General features: G+C 44.4%; 1 protein-coding gene and 1 long non-coding RNA gene across 3 annotated transcripts in view; one reads left to right on the top strand and one right to left on the bottom strand.

The window, feature by feature from the left end:
- Positions 1–3,869: 3,869 nt before the first annotated feature.
- LOC307224717 lies at positions 3,870–5,203 on the bottom strand. The gene is made up of 2 exons (XR_013842716.1): positions 4,575–5,203; positions 3,870–4,535 (listed from the first exon to the last, which is right to left on the bottom strand). It is a non-coding gene; the product is annotated as an uncharacterized lncRNA (long non-coding RNA).
- Positions 5,204–5,866: 663 nt separating this feature from the next.
- The window catches only part of FOXJ2 (forkhead box J2), a 31,676-nt gene continuing 20,537 nt past the window's right edge, over positions 5,867–17,005 (top strand). The window contains exon 1 of one of the 2 annotated variants that reach the window (XM_079991623.1): positions 5,867–6,332. The gene's annotated coding sequence lies outside the window, so the exon portion shown is untranslated. The remainder of the gene's footprint in view (positions 6,333–17,005) is intronic. The other variant, XM_079991622.1, reaches the window with a different exon arrangement.

Raw genomic sequence — 17,005 nt, 5'->3', positions numbered from 1 at the left:
TGTTTTTAGCAGGCGCCGAAAAAAGAACTGTGAAGGCACCTACTTGATCTCAACAGACAGGGGGTTCCAAAGTGTAGGTGCTGCCACACTAAATGATCAAATTATTACAAATGCGCAACAGGTATTATGTGGCACCTGTAGCGGTACCAATTCCGCTGACCGAAGCAGTTGAGCGGGTAAGGCGATCTTGTAGGGATACTGGTCCCAAGTTGTTAAGGGCCTCCTATACCTTGACCCTGGCCCAGTAGCAAATGGATCTCTGAGCACAGGTATGACACGCTGACAAGGCCTCACTCCTGTCAGCAATTGTGCTGCAGCATCCTGCACTAACTGCAGCTTCTGGATCAAGCAACAAGGAAAGAAAGCCCCCCACATAGAGCAGATGTACACGAATACAGCAAAGACAATTATACTTTCAAACCCAGGTTGAGACACCTCTGGTGCACAACTAAAGTACAGTGGTACCCCAGGTTACATACGCTTCAGGTTACAGACTCCACTAACCCAGAAATAGTGCTTCAGGTTAAGAACTTTGCTTCAGGATGAGAACAGAAATTGCACAGTGGCAGCACGGCAGCAGGGGGAGGCCCCACTAGCTAAAGTGGTGCTTCAGGTTAAGAACGGACCTCCGGAACGAATTAAGTACTTAACCTGAGGTACCATTGTAGTGCCCTGGGCAACCCACTGAAGTGCATCTTTCTTGTAAAAGTGTGGCTAGAGGGCCTCAAAATGCTGCTTGCAGGTGTCTGCACCAGACCCCCCAGAAATCGAGACTGGCCAGGGCCAGGCCAGGCCTTTTGATGGTGCCCCCCTCGGCCACGGGCAAGGAGGACGCAATAAAGCGCGACCCGGGGATGCTGCTGCTGCCGCCGCCGCCGCCGCCTGAGGCGCTGGCCTCACCTGGCCTCCGGGACTGGCTCCGTGCAAGCGGCCAACGCGGCTCCCGCCCCGCCAGCTTTGCCGGGCTGTCCGCGGCGGCGCTTCCCGAGGGGCGGCCCCCTCCTCCCCGGGCCATTTCCGCTCCTGCAGGCGCCTCTCCCTCCCCCTCGCCCGCCCCGGGGCGCGCGGAGGGCGGCTTCCCCGCCGGCCATTTGGCCAGGGCGCAGCGGGCGGGCAGGCGGGCGGGCAGGCGGGCGCGCGTCTCCCCCGCGGCCGAGCCGGGACACGTTCCTCGGCTGCCTCCGACACGGGGCTGGGAGGAGCCGCCTGCGCGCCGCCGCGCCGTCTCCGCCGTCCTCTTAAGGTGGCCTCGCGCGCCCGCCGCCCTGCGCCGAGCAGCCGGCCCTCCGCCATTCAGGGGCGGCGGCGTCAGTGTCTTCCGTCGCGTCTCCAAAAGGGCGCGCCTAGTCCTCATTGTTCCGGAAAAAATAAATACTGGCCGGCCTGCGGATCGCAACAGGTGCTCGCCTCTGGAGCCCGGCCCGCTCCCTGCCGCGGAATCTTCGCATCTGCGCATCGAGACATAGATGCCTCCCTTCCCACTCAGCTCCAAGCTTGCCATTGTGCAAAGTGCGTCATTGCCTGCTTGCAGCAACTCTTAGCTGGCCTTGGCCTACTCAGCTCTTACAATACACACCACCGACCCTGCTATTTTTCTCCTTTGTTCTGCGCCGGTTTCCTCTCTATAACCTTGTTTACACGTGCAGCAGAATGCGGTGCTTGAAGTACTGGTACAACCAGAGATTCATTTTTGAAGGATTCCCCTCCTCTCAAAGACGCCTTGCAAGCAAGACCAACAGGGGAAGAAGGGGGGTGGAATCCCACTTCACCTCAGGAATTCTTGTATGTGAAGGGAGCATTCAAAAGAGGACTCTACCATGTGCCCCCTAAAGTGGCACAGGCCACTCTACCCCCTGCCACTCATGTAGCTGCTGGTTTGGAGCAGCCCCTTGTGTGTCAAGGAGGCCACCTGTTTCCACTTGGCATTAGGAGGCAGTGGCTTTCAAACCTTCAGGGATTCTTACTTGTTGTTGTTTAGTCGTTTAGTCGTGTCCGACTCTTCGTGACCCCATGGACCAGAGAACGCCAGGCACTCCTGTCCTCCACTGCCCCCCGCAGCTTGGTCAGACTCATGCTGGTAACCTCGAAAACACTATCCAACCATCTCGTCCTCTGTCGTCCCCTTCTCCTTGGGCCCTCCATCTTTCCCAACATCAGGGTCTTCTCCAGGGAGTCTTCTCTTCTCATGAGGTGGCCAAAGTACTGGAGCCTCAGCTTCACAATCTGTCCTTCCAGTGAGCACTCAGGGCTGATTTCCTTCAGAATGGAGAGGTTTGATCTTCTTGCAGTCCATGGGACTCTCAAGAGTCTCCTCCAGCACCATAATTCAAAAGCATCAATTCTTACTTACTACTCAGTTATGTTGTAACTGAGGTTCAATACCTATGATTATTGCTCCTATATCATCTAAAACAGGCTTCCTCAACCTCGGCCTGCCTTGTAGTTTTGAGACTACAATTCCCATCATCCCTGAACACTGGTCCTGCTGGCTAGGGATCATGGGACTTGTAGGCCAAAAGCATCTGGAGGGACAAGGTTGAGGAAGCCTGATCTAAAACAACCCTTCAGATCATTCCTAAATCCTTCCTGTGGCTGTACAAGGCTGAAGCTGGTTACAGTACTAGCTCCCCCAGCTCCCCGTTGCCCAAACAGTCTGAATGAAAAAACAGCAACAATTTTCTATGTCCCCAGATAAATCCCATTCAGCCTTGGGTTAAACATACCAATTACCTCCAACATATTTTTGAATCAGCATTTGGAGATTATTCATCTCAAAATAAGCATTGGGCTGCTATCCTAAATAAAAGATACCACAAGGAGACAGTCTCATCAGACACCCTAACATCATTTTGGTCTAAAGTTTTGTTTTGTGATAAGGTGTTCCAAGTGGCGCTGCACTCAGGTCCACAACTATCTATAGGTATGGGGGGGGGACATGGGATGGGAACCCCAAACTAAGTTTCTACTCATCCCAAATCCTCTGGGACTCTGTAGCATCCTGCCGAGCGCTTTTCAGTTTTGCAGAAGTAACTGTGAAGTAGGAGTCAACAACCTTTTTGGACCAGTGGGCACTTTTTGAATTTTGAGACTGCTGTGGGCATCAGTTACAAAATGGCTGCCATGGTCATGTGGTGGCATAACAAAACATGGGTGCATGGAGGGTTAGGCATAAAAAATTAGAGAGTACACTCATGCTGCTTCTCAAGCTATCGCCTGCTGGTCTTCTTGTCTGTGCTAAATTGTTGAAATAAATTTTGTGCGTAAATCAGATAATTTTCTTCCAGGCAAAAATTTGGGATGTTCTTCACTTTCTCCATGTATTGGCTTTATTTTAACCACCTGAGACTTCTGTCCTAAATCAACAGTTCCCAAACTCCCTCTCATGCCCCTACAGACCACTTGAATATTGGTAAGGGTCTTCTTGGTGGACCATGTAATCATTTGTCTGTCTCTTGAAGCAATTGTAACACACTCTGTGAGATGCTGTGTGATTTTTAATTGAATATTTATTGCTGATTTTATTTCTTGTATAACATTGTATTGAATTACAATTTGAATTCCATAGACTTCATCTAAGAAACAAAAGGAGCAATAGAAATAAAATTAAAAGTCAATATGAATATGTAATGCAAATATACAATGGACCACCTGAATGAAGCTTGAAGACCACAGTTTGAAAAACGATGTCCTAGGCCTCCAAGGACAAATTACAACTTGTGGAATGATGCCTTTGTTTAAAAACTTAAAATAACTTGAAAGTGAAATGTAATTAAGTAGAAATTTTGTGCTTCAGTGGGGGTGGGATGGTTGAATATTGATTGTTGCTTCTTGTATACGTATGTGAAAATAATAAAATAACAAGCTATGAATATTTTTAATACTTTTATTTATGATAAAGTCCATTTTGGCAAGCGTCAGTGAGATGGCTGAGCTTGCATTTTGCCACAAGTAGTTCAGTGTCAGATCTGATGATTGTCAGATAGTCAGTGCTGAAAAGGCTGTCTCACAAAGATACATACACGCAACAACCGACTGACACGTGTCCAAATGACGCATGCACATGGCAGCATCACAGATATTGCTTTGTCAGTAAGGTCTGGATACTCACGTCATAACTGAGTAATTGTGGTAACAAAGTCAAAATCTGGAGAACCACACTTGCAAACGATGTACCTTAGAGAGCCTTGCAACATGACAGTCCAGAAAGTTTTTGTCCTTTTTGCCCAAATACAACTTTGAGTGACATCAGTTGCAAATGGGTTTCCCACCCTCCCAAACTTCATCAGAAAAGTAACAGCAGTGGGCAAATGTTGACTTGAGCCTAAGCAAATGCATCAAATCACCCTTAAACTACTGTCTTAGCTAACTCTGGCGGCAGACCTGGTTATGGTTCGCCACAAGGTGCTCCTGCAGGGAGTGGTTTTTGCTTCCCCTTTTTTATGGAAAGACACGGCGGGTTTTACAAAGTACATTCAGACGCACAGTCGTCCGCGTTTTCTCTGCCCACCATGAGATGGTGTCTTTCCTGCCCAGTTCTGGGCACAACTCCGAAATACGAGCTACTCGTTTACGACAAGGGCTCAGCTTCCCCCCCCACTCCGACCCCCCCCCCCATTTGCACGTTTCAAACTTAAACCGGGGAGCCGAGTCTACTCGCGGGAAAAGCTGAGGGGAGACACCCGGGGGGGGCGAGGAGGGGGCGGCAAATCCGGAGCCCCCCCCGCCGCCTGGCCGGGGGGGCACGCGCGGTGGAAGGGGGTGTGGGCCGTTGGCGCTTTTCGTGAGGGGAAAGGGGTGTTTGAGGCTGCGAAGGAGGCGACGGAAGCGCCTCCGTCAGGAGATGGGGAAGAAGCGGGTTGGCTTCCCCTCTGCCGCCGCCGCCGCCTCCTGCGAGAGGAGCCACCTTAAGGCGGGGAGGCGGGGGTGGCGCGGCCTGGAGGGAGCCGGGGGAGGCGGAGCGGAGGCCGGGGAGGAGCCGGGGCCTGCAGTGGAGCCGCAGCCCCGGAGCACACGGAGCGAGCGACAGGCGGCAGGAGGCAGGAGCGGCAGCACAGCAGCAGCAGCAGCGAGGCCGGGGCCTGCCGAGGGTCTGCCTAGGCGCCGCCCCGCTCGGGAAGACCCCCGGGAGCGGGCCTCAGCCCGGGCAGCAGCAGCAGCAGCGCCAGGCCCAGGAGCCGCCGCGGCCTCCCGTGGCAGGCAAGCGAGTCAGGAGGAGCGAGCGAGCGGCGGCGGCGGCGGCGCCACCCCCGCCCCGCTTCTTCCCTCCCTCCCGCTTCCGCCCTCCCTTCCCCGGCCCCAGGCTCGCGGGGAAAGAGCCCTCCCGGCGCCGCGGAGGGGATCATCTCGGGGAGGCGGAGGCCCAGGAGGAGGAGCGCCCCCCCCGCCCCGCGCCGCCCCACGCCTCCTTCCCCCGCAGAGGCCAAGGGCAGCCAGCGCGCAGCTAGGCCCCGCGGCGTCTGGGTCAGTTGTCCACTCCCGCAAGTTCTTCTGGCCCGCCTCGGCCTCCGACCGAGGACTGAAAGGCCCCTCGGGGCGGAATGGAAGGGAAAGGAGCCCCGGCCGGGAAGGAGAGCTCGTAGCGGCCGCCAGAGGGGAGGGAGCAAGGACCGACCTCGTCTCTCGCGCCCTCGTATTTTTATTTTAAACCGCCCCCCCCCCCCCGCCGCCGCCACAACAGCCACAGCCACCACTTCCCTCTTAAATTCTCTCCTGCAACTTAAAATCGGTACCTACCTGCTCGCCGACAAGGAAACGAAGCAGATTTCCCCCTGGCCTGTTGGAGCCGCCGACTTTATAAATAAGTTCCTCACGCTAGTCAAGCAAGAAGGAGCAGCCTTCAGCCCCCCCCCCCAGCCCATTTTGTGAAGGGGAAGGGGACGCTTGACAGGCAGAGGAAACGGGATAGTATCCAGCAGCTGTCAGAGAGGAGGACCCGCAGCAGTTTAAAAGGAAAAACAAATACTCCTTGGGATAAACGAAAAAGATGCTTGTTCCCTAAGATTTCTAATAGGGTGTGTGTTGGCTTGAAGAAAATAAGGAACTCTTAATTACCAAAAGAGGCGAAAGTTGTTCCCATTTATAGCTCCTCGCCAACAAAGAAAAAGGAGGAGAACAGACGTGACATCTTTCAAGCCTAGTCAGCAGGAGAGAGGAGGAATATATATACCTGTAGCTTAAGGGTTTGGAAACCCAAAGCTGATCTCTACCTCTGTGTTCACAACTCAGAAAAATCCACAGCAGCATCACTTTTGAGCATGAGGCCTATGTGCAGAGTGTGAAGGACATCTCTCGTTGAAATAAGTCCAGACGCATCCACTGCAGAAAATCTTAACGTGAGTGACAATATTGCATCACATATCTTGCCTTGTCTATTTTTCTGTTTTTTCTCCCCAGCATTCTTCCTTGTTATATTTTCTTTCTCTCATTATTCTGACTTAGAAGCCTCTATGCCTCCTTTCTCTGTATGTTTTGCTGGCTTGCTTTCTGGAATATGTTGCTTGCCATTTAAAAAATAATAATTCACCTGTTTGATTTTTCTAGTGGAGAGCCTGTCTCAAGGAATTGTAAGCAACACACTGTTTTTCAGCACGTTGGGTCTGGGTAGGGGTCAGGGGTATGTATATATCTTACCATTTAGGAGTCCGTGAGGAAAGATTCACAGTGACTGAAAGTTAATGGGCAGTGTGTGTGTGTGATTATTTACTTCAGAGATAACATCACACCATTAATGCAACTGTGCTCGGATGGTGTCAGCATAATCCTGTACATGCTGAACTCTGTGTGAGACATAAGCTTCAGATGATAAGACTATGTTAAGTCTCTCAAGTGTGAATCTTCTTGTTTTTGGTGTATGTTAGGTTAATTCTCTTTCCTTCATTCTTTCAAAGGGGAATAATAGGGATTCTAATGCATGTTAATGATTGGGACTACAGAACCCAGAGATTTTAGCTATTGCTCATTGATTCGTGTCAGAGTATGTTCTGGATTTGGACTGATAAATCCATCTGCAGTATGTGAAATCAAGTGCATTTGAAGGCCTTGCATTCATTCCACTAGTGCCGTCCTTGATTTGATCTTCCTACTTTACTGAGTATTACAGACAAATTTTGGTGCCCATGTCCTGGGATGGGAGAGTTAAATCTCAGGTCGTGGAATCCTTTTGGCAGCAGTGCGTAGTAGAGCAAGTTACACACTGCAGCTGCTCCTGGTAGGAAATAGAAGCCTAAGGGGCGACCACTTCAGATAGTGCTTTTTATAGATTCCATTGACAGTGATCACTTTGAGGAAAAAATAGGAATACTAACTTAAGGTGTACCTCTGACATCTCCATCCACTTTGGGATTAAATCAGTTGAAAAGCAATCTTAAATTCAAAAGATTCCTTGTTGTAATTACTGTTAGAGTATTCCCAGTAAAAGTATTCACAGGAGGAGTTATGGGATTTTTCTGAATGTAATCGATGTAAATTCAAAACTGCCCAATCGTTTAAAATTAATTGCCCATGCCTGATTTTTTTTTAACCTTCAGTATTTTAATTGACTAATAGTTAGTTTAATCAATGGAAAGCATTTTGATAAATGAACATAATTCCTCTGCTTAATAGGGAGTGGGTTTTAGGAACAGATTGATTGTTTTTGGTTCAAGTAATTATTTTAAAAAGGCCACATGACAAAAAGGTATTCCTTTCTATGTGAAGGGGGGATGCCTTTTTTAGATGACACTTGCTGTGACATGGGCAATTGCATCATCTGAAAACAGAAGGTATGTCAGAAGGGACCTCAGAAGACATCTAGCCCTAATCCCTGCTTCAGGAAATATATGGCTACAGCATCCTTGATAGGGGGCTATCCAACCTCTCTCTGTAAGAGAGGCAACCACTTTTCAAGGCAGGCTGTAACATGCTTTTTTTCTTTAGAACTACTGCTTTTTCATGTGTGCAGATTTTATGCAGATGTCATTAATGAGCTAAAACACATGAAGTTAATGGACTCAGATTTCTTTAGCTGAGTAACAGCCCTACATTTAAACTTTCACGGAGCATCCCAGTTGGACAGGTAGATTTTTCTGGAGAGCTAAAATGTCCAATATATGGCATCTAAATAGTTCACTGCAAATAAAATAAGAATTTGTCTATTATAAAATTTGGCTGTGAGGAATGGAAAATCAGGGGGGACAGTTACCTGATCAATGCCTCCAGCCTGTATTTTGGTGGAGTGGTTCAATTGTTGTGACCCAGGTATGTAAGCAAAAGGTGGGAAAAGGAATGTGAGGAAGAAGCTTGGACCATCTCACAGTGTACTTCTTCATAACTTTAATTAATGTCCCACAACTTGAAAATCAGGAATTCCCCCAAATATCAGTTTATAGATCTGAGAAAATTAATTAAAAGTTACCTAGATTCATCTTCTTGATATGTCAGAGTAAGCAATCTACTTCCTCTGGCATCTCTTACATAGCACTGAGAATTGTGAACTTGCAAGTTAACGATGATTAGCAAGGTTTTTGAGTTTTAATTCCATAATCTATGCATGTTAACTCAAAAGTAAAACAAGTCTGTTTAGGATCATGGCCCAAAAGTCTAAAAAGGCTTGTTGTAAAATAATGGTTATAGGTGAAATTGCCTAAGCAATAATGAAAGATAATTGGAGATGATGCTGGTTCTTTGCATGTTTATTTAATTAGGGTTTTTAAAAAGTAATGTGTCTAAGGCAGAGGGATCAGAATAATGGTCTTTAGAATTGAAAAACAATTTGAAAATCTGAATATTGTTACTTTGAAATCTGTTTGTGATTACCTCTGCCTCTTGTGAAAGTTCTTCCAGTTTATATAGGTGGATGCTTGAAATCCATTTTTAATTGAATTTTGTCTAGTTTCATTAAATTTGTAAGTCCTTTAGGTCAGTGGTCCTTTTGCCTTCTGCCTAGAGGGTTTGAAAACAACATCTTAATATCTCAAATATGTGAATGAATAATACAGAAGAGCTTTTAACTTTTTATATCACACTTTTTCAAAGGTTATTCAAAGTTACTTAACAACAAAATGTAACTTACTCTAGTTTTGAGTACAAATTATTCATTTTGTATATAATAGTAAAACAAATATCAAGCAAACTTTAAAATGAGTGTGATAAAATAAAATAAAATAGTAATTAATAAAAGTTTCCTCTGTAGCAGTGTTAGAAACTCAGATTTACAGTGGTACCTCCGGTTGCAGACAGGATCTGTTCCAGAGCTCTGGTCAGATCCCGAAGTTTCCGCAATCGGAGGGACTGCTTCTGTGCATGTGTGCGTGGCGAAACCCAGAAAAAATACTTCTGGTTTTGCCACATTCGCATCCTGAAGGATACACAGCTGGAGGTGTGCGTATCCAGAGGTACCACTGTATAAGCTAATTGCCAAATAGCATCTTAAATCTAGGTTATGGTCACCACAACAAAATGTATAGGCTCCATTTTTTCCCCTGAAAGTTGTTGTTGTTAATAATTATTAATAATTTTGTTTCTATACTGCTTTATATTTTAAATAAAAAATCTCAAAGTGGTTCACAACACATTAAAACATCAAATAAAACAATCCAGAATAAATCAAATTCAAGTTTCAACGAAAATATTACAGACTTCTTGAAGTGACATTCTGCTTTCCCCATATTTACCTACTTAATTTGTAGAGATACCCCATAGCAGAAGTCCTCTAGGAAGCCAGTGTGGTGTAGTGGTTAGAGTGTTGGACTAGGCCCTGGGAGATCAGGGTTCAAATCCCCACTCAGTCATGAAGCTCACTGGGTGACCTTGGGCCAGGCACAGTCTCTTAACCTACCTCACAGGGTTGTTGTAGGGATTAACTGAAGGGGGGGGGGTGAACCATGTACTCCATGGAGAAAAAAGTGGGCTATAAATGCATTAAATAAGCTCTTCTGCTTACCTGCTTAAGAAAGCTAGACTGGCCAGCCAGATGGAGATGTCAGTCGCCCATCTGGCATCTAGAGATCTAATTGGACCTGTGCCAGTTGCAAAATGCACCTGGCACCTAGGGAATTTCTAATGCTGCTCCATAGATATCTAGTTGGTTTTGAGGATGGGAGAAAATGTTGTATGACCTAATTGATTATGGTGCATGACAATGGTACAAGCCTGAGTCTTCATCTTCTTTGGTTCCTTCATGCAGGGTTCTTCATTAGATCCAAGGTGATGATAGAAATGCTGATAGCAGTGCAGGTTTACATCCACTTGACTAGCAGAGTTTAGAACATACCATAGTGTAGGTTGGCCTGTTTCCGCATATATATAGTCAGAAAATTTAGTTTTGGCCTGGAATTTGGTACAGAAGGGAGATCTGTACAAAGCCACCATGGCTTCTGAATGTGAATGGCATGCTGCCCATCTGCAGAAGATTTTCTCCCCCATTTCTCTGTCTGAGAATATGAGGGAAAGTGCAGGCAGTTCATAAACATACAGGAAGTCCTTTGTATTGCTGTGTGCTGTAATACCTTGACTGTCATTTGAAGGTATCTGCAGGAATGACAGTTAATGTTTAGGGATTTATGGGTTGTAATCCTTAAAAAGGCGGATAGAAATTTGAAGCAGGATGCAGTTCACAGTTAGTTAGGCTTGTCAGCTTTAAAAAAAATGGCATGAAATGGGATCCAGTGGATCATATGTGTGTTCTGATAGTATCTAGACTTTCCTGGCTTATCAGACTGTAGTAGTAGTTACCTGTTACAGTGGTACCTCAGGTTACAGATGCTTCAGGTTACAGACGCTTCAGGTTACAGACTCAGCTAACCCAGAAATAGTATCTCAGGTTAAGAACTTTGCTTCAGGATGAGAACAGAAATCGTGCGGCGGCAGCGGGAGGCCCCATTAGCTAAAGTGGTGCTTCAGGTTAAGAACAGGTTCAGGTTAAGAACAGACCTCCAAAATGAATTAAATTCTTAACCCGAGGTTCCACTGTATTTATTATTGTTATTTGTCTAGTAGTAGTTACGGTACCTGTTAGTTATTATTATTGTTGTTATTTATTAGTGTATATCTTTCCCCTCACCCTCGTGCCTCCTGGGACTTTTAACTATTGTGCTCTATAGTCAAATACAACCTGGCACATAGTGCTCTGGAGCAGTGGTTCCCAAACTTTTTGATATGGTGAACCACAAGTCCAAATTTACTTGATAATGGTGACCCATCAATTTATTGTCACATAAACTCTGAACCTTATGGCAACTGTTGGTTTCATGCAGTTTAACTTCAGCTTTGCGTATTCTATAACCATTGCTCAAGGCATCCAAGCAAAAATTTCCTTAATGCGCCTATTCATGTGGAATTTGTTGAAATATGTGTAGTACGTACAGTTACTCATATTTTTTTTAAAAAAAATGGGAATGTAAGAACACTAATCATAGGATTGCAGGGTATTGCTTCATAAACTATTAAAATTGTTCTAAAAACATATGGTTACAAAATCGGTGTTGGAGATAACAAACAAATGAATATTTTTAATAGTTTTATTCATGATAAAGTCAATTTATCAGTGGGATGTTGGAATTGAATTTTACCAATGAGCAAGTCAGTGCAGAGTTTGTTAGTTGTTAGACACAGTCTCAAATCTTTATTGATACATCACTTGCTACTTTTTTTGTCCCCATAGCAGTCATTGCTGAAAAACCTGTCTTGCATGTACTACCAAATGGCAGCAACACAGATATTGCTTCATCAGGAAGCTCAGGATACTCAGTAGTAACTGAGTAATTTTGGTAACACGAAGCCAAAATTTTCATAACTTCAGTTCCAATAATTTACATTTGAGGGTCCTGTCATACAACAGTTCAGTGTGTTGTTTTTCTTTTTGCACAGATAAAGGCAACTTTGAGTGACATCATTCAGATTTCTGGTGTTATTTCTGCAGAATTATTGTGGACAAATTTTGACAAAGCAAACTTCAGATCCCCTTTGACTTAACAAGTAACTAACCCTGGAAGCAGATCCAGCGGTCGTTCACCACAAGGCGCTCGTACAAAGGGTTGTTGTGAGTGACTATTACAGCTTGCCTCTGATGTGCGGGCTGCTTAGAACACCTTTGTGGCAAACTGTTGCTGGATCTGTCACAATAGAGTAATTCCTAAGTGTTAAAATGTAAGACTTTAGCCTTTCCACTGTTCCGTTATAAGTGCCAACGCAGCACTATAAAATGCCAGCAAAATGTTGTAAGAGGTATTCCTTGTACTGGTTAAGAGGGATAAAAGTAATAATTATTTTGTGAAAACTTACAAAGCCTGTGACTCACTTGTGGGTCATAACCTACAGGTTGGGAAACACTGCTCTGGAGTAAAGATTTTTATTGTAAGTGTTGCTCTAATTATGGCTCTAACTTTTGAACACTTGACTCTAGTGCTTTAATTTGCCATTGCTGCAAAGAGATAGGGACCCTTTCATTCATCCCCTTGTTATGGTTAAACTGTCCTTTTAGATTTCAGAGTAAATGCTCATAAATATCAGCCTTTTATGAGTGTTTACTAACAGAAATTAGCAACAGTGGTATTTCTTTCAGTGTTAGATACTCAGATACATAAGCTAGGCACCAAATGGCACCTCAAATCTAGGTTTCGGTTGCCACAATGGAATGTCTACTCGCCAAGGGGTTGGACAAGATGCCCCTCGGGGTTACTTCCAACACTACAATTCTGTGATCTCAACTACGTTGCTTGACTGTACCTTGCTCTTATAACAATTCACTTGTCCCAGTATGCAAGAAGAAGAAACATACACAGTGGAAACTGTGGACTAAGGCAAAGGTTTCTAAACTGTGGTTGACAACCTGGCACCCAAATATCTCCACATAGTTGCAATTGGACCCATGCCAGTAGCAAAATGCACCTGGCACCTGGAGAATTTCAAACACTGATTTCTGCAGTTTGGCCCTGATGGTTGTTTTTGCAACCATAGTACTCTGAAATCAGATATCACATTTATTATGTTTCATATAATTTTTTGGCAACTTAAAAAAATGAAAGCCAACCAAATGTATCTTTACAAAGCTGAAAGTATAATTTGAGGAACTTGGCGTAGGGGCCATTTAACCCTTTACCTCAGGTCATTTTCCCACTCAGACATTATTCCCCCCTCAAAAAAACAACAAAAAAAAAACAGCACGTCACATTACAAGTGGAAAAGTAGCTTGGGAGGGTATTTATATTTTGAGTGAAAAAACAGCTGGTGGGGCTAGAGTTAAGCAGCTCCCCAGGATCACCATTTCACTACTTTTAGGGTGTGTGTTTTTACTTTAAAAAATGTAGGGGCGAGGTTACATACACCTGTGTGTAGCATCTAGTTTGGCCACACTCTTCAGATGCAAGCCAGAAATAATTTGTGATAAAGTTGCATAATGTGTGTGCAAAAATCCATGGTATATGCTCTATCACTCATTTTAGTAGCTCAATGACTAAAGCTTTCTATCTGAATATTTTATAGTTCATTCCCCATGGGGCATCCAGAATTTTACAAACTGCAAATACTGTACAATAGGCATAGATAATTGTAGATTTGCTGGGGTTTTCCCAGACTGAACTGCATGTAGTAGTTTTCTTCTTTTTACTCCCATGACACATTGAGGAGGAGACTTTTATCTTCATCTGCTGCTATAGTGTCTCGGTTCAAATGTCATCTCCCCCTTCCATTTAGTGGGTTTTTTATGTTTATTGCATCAAGTTCAAAATCCTTACCTGAATCTTTTGGGTCTTGAAATTTCTCACCTTCATCATTAATGTTCTCATTTCTTCCTACATTGTTGTGCTTCTCCCAGCTCTTTCCCTTTGTCAAGGTTTTTTTCTTTGTGTCTGCTTGTGGCATTCATAACACTGTTGTATTTGAGAATAGTCTTTTTATTTCAATAACTAATTCTCCTTCCTACTATCCACTTCTCCCAAAAATGTTTACTTTTTTGTATCATCTTCTAGGGCAGCCTTCCCCAGACTGCTTTCCTTTAGATAGTTTGAACTACAACTCTCATCAGCCCCAGCCAGCCAGAGAATGAAGATGTGGAAGACTTCTTTAGCCTGTGCTAACTGACACTTGAGGCTCTAGTGGTCTTTATTTTTGAGTCTGTTTTACTTCTAGCCCTGCAGTGGTTGCAGATGGCCAGTTCAAAATGAGTGCAAAAACATTTTGGCTAGTCTGGAAGGTGCAGCATAGCTAATCTCACAACCCCATAACAAAGTACTTTAATCCTAATCAGTTCTAAAGGGGCAAAATAGTTCATTTAATCTGAACAGAAACTGGGACAAATTCCATAGTAGGAAACATTCTAGGCTAGTCCATCACAGTAAACACAGGACAGTGTCTGATAACATAGACTTGTGCTTCAATGAATCTGTTTGTCTCTAAGGTGCCATAGAACATCTTTTATATCAAAATAGAAATGTATGGCAGGCATGACCACTAATCTCTCTGATGTTTGGTGTTTTCTTGGGGGTATGGGGTATCTTCTGAGGTTTAGAAAAGAAGGGCAATACTAGTTGGTTTTAAAGGAAGGGTGTTGAAAAACAGAGATGAGTTAGTGTGGAATTAGGGTTGGGCAAAGCTCAGCACTAATCAACCCAATATTAAAAGTATACAGGCCAGAGGTTGTGTTCTGGGTCATTGCATGCTTGCGTGAAATTGCATATAATCAGAACACCGAATGAAAAAGCCTGCATCCATCCCTTTTTGTGACATTTTGGGTCACTCCTGGGTTTGGTGTGATGCATGTGTGTGCAGTTATGCACATATCGGACGTGCCTAAAACGGTCACTGCCTGTATATTGTTTCCTGGGCAGTAACTAATTGCAAGCAGCTCCCAACTTAGGCGGAGGTTACGTTTTGCAGGGAGCCTGCTGCAGTACATATAGCTTCCCACCCAACAGCTGTTGAGCGGGTTCCAAAATGGTTCCCATGTGCCATTTTGGAGCCCTCACGAGTCTCTTTTCTGGACTTTAGGCTCACTGATGTCCACTTCAGGCTCAGGGAAGGGCCTCCTTAAGAGCCACAAAGGCTTTCCAGCTCTCTCCTGCCATTTCAGGTTAGAAGCGAATTATTTATTTATTTCCCGGCAGCAAGCATATACACGATTGCACGCAAGTTGATCACACATAAGTGCAGGGAGGCCTGTATCTTGAAGGGCCAAGCTGAAAAATCAGTGAACACCTCAATCTGCATTTCAGAATGTAGCCTGCCAGCTAACTATGCTGCCACTGACACCACTGACTTCAAGTTCATGTTGGAATTTGATATTGTCCAAAAAGGTTTTTTGAAAATTGTCTTACATATTCTTATTTTACTGTTGACTGTGCCAGTCACCTCATGACTGCCACAAGGGTTTGGCATAGCACAAAAAGAGAGTGCAGGCATTGCTGTTTCTGCCCACCCCATACAATCTTATGCTTACTGTGGGAAGGCAGCTACAACTTGCAAACTTTTAAGACCTTTTTCTTGGTCTTATCTGTATATACAGCTGTATAATATAAATTCAAATTGCATTCTTTAATTTGGTGTTGTTAATCTGAGATTAGTACCAGTGTGTCTTTTGACCATATCTGAAAGATCTTGCATTTCTGATTCTATATTCTCAGTCTAAAATTAGTAGTTCTAGAACACTAAGAGTATGTACTAGAATCCTAGGATGGAGCATACCTATGATCCTTTAGAACAGATTAGTTACCCATAACTTCTTTTAAACATGTGTTGTCCTCACAGTGAGGGTGGTTAAACAGGGTTGTTCTTTTTTCCAGTCTACTTGTGGCTGAAGTGCATTTAGTAGTTGTTAATATGTATGTGAGAGTGTTTTTCATCTAGAATAAGAGTAAATGACTTTAGATGCAAAATAAGGATATGAGACTCTTTGTCCCTGCCTACTTGCCAGGCCTCAAACCCTTGATTCAAGGGTTTATTTTTAGTATAACTTGTAAAACAACCTGAAATACTTTATGGATGACTATTTAAAAATCAAATGATGTTTATTTTTATTCTGTGTTTTGGGCATCCAGTTGCTTCAGCATCCTACGTAGAAAGGAAAGGAAATTTGGAAAGCCACTGGAAAGTGGCCTGGAACCCCCTTGTTGTACCTTTCTGTTGGAAGAGGTATGTCTTAGCGTGGTACCAGGATGCTGTCTCCATGAAGTCTTGACACAAGTAGAGCTAAAATTCTCTTTGGCATCAGCATCTTCATGGATGAAGCAACTACAGTGGTCTTTGCCTAGTTGCATGTGACTGATGTGTGTGTTCACAGGCAGTAGAACACCAGTGATGAAAACGGTTACAGTGGTGCCTCGCAAGACGAAATTAATCCATTCCGTGAGGCTCTTCGTATAGCGGTTTTTTTGTCTTGCGAAGCAAGCCCATTGACAGCTTAGCGGATTAGCGCTATTAGCGGTTTAGCGGCTTTTAGCGGATCAGCTGATAAGCGGCTTAGGGCTTAGGAAAAGGGGGAAAAAAGGGAAAAAACCCTGCAGGAACTTGCAAGACATTTTCGTCTTGTGAAGCAAGCCCATAGGGAAATTCGTTTTGCGAAGCGCCTCCAAAACGGAAAACCCTTTCGTCTAGCGGGTTTTCCATCTTGCGAGGCGTTCGTCTTGCGGGGGCACCACTGTATTGCCCAGCCAAATGCATTTTAAGGCATTCCCACCCGGAGACCAGTTCTTTTCCTCAGTTGTTGTCCAGATATTTATGTGGTGTTTTTCTAGTCTTTTTCCAGTGAGATCAGTGTTTGTAAAAAGAGTTTGAACTTTATCTCTCCCCCACCCTGACCTAAATCCCCACCTATAGTATTCTCACTGTTAGATGCAATTGGCTCAAGCACTTATAACCTCTTATACCATTTTTTTTAAAAAAGACTTGCACTCTCAAAGTTTCCTAGAAGTTCACAGGATGTTGGTACATTTTACAAATAGTTTTCTCTTAATTTACCTAGGAAATCCCCCATTATGTAGCAAGTACAGAGGTACCTCGGGTTAAGTACTTCATTCGTTCTGGAGGTCTGTTCTTA

The sequence above is a fragment of the Podarcis cretensis genome (assembly GCF_951804945.1).
Source record: "Podarcis cretensis genome assembly, chromosome: 9".
NCBI classification, from domain to species: domain Eukaryota; kingdom Metazoa; phylum Chordata; class Lepidosauria; order Squamata; family Lacertidae; genus Podarcis; species Podarcis cretensis.
Note: the sequence above shows the minus strand (reverse complement) of the source record. Positions and strands in the feature narration are given on the sequence as shown.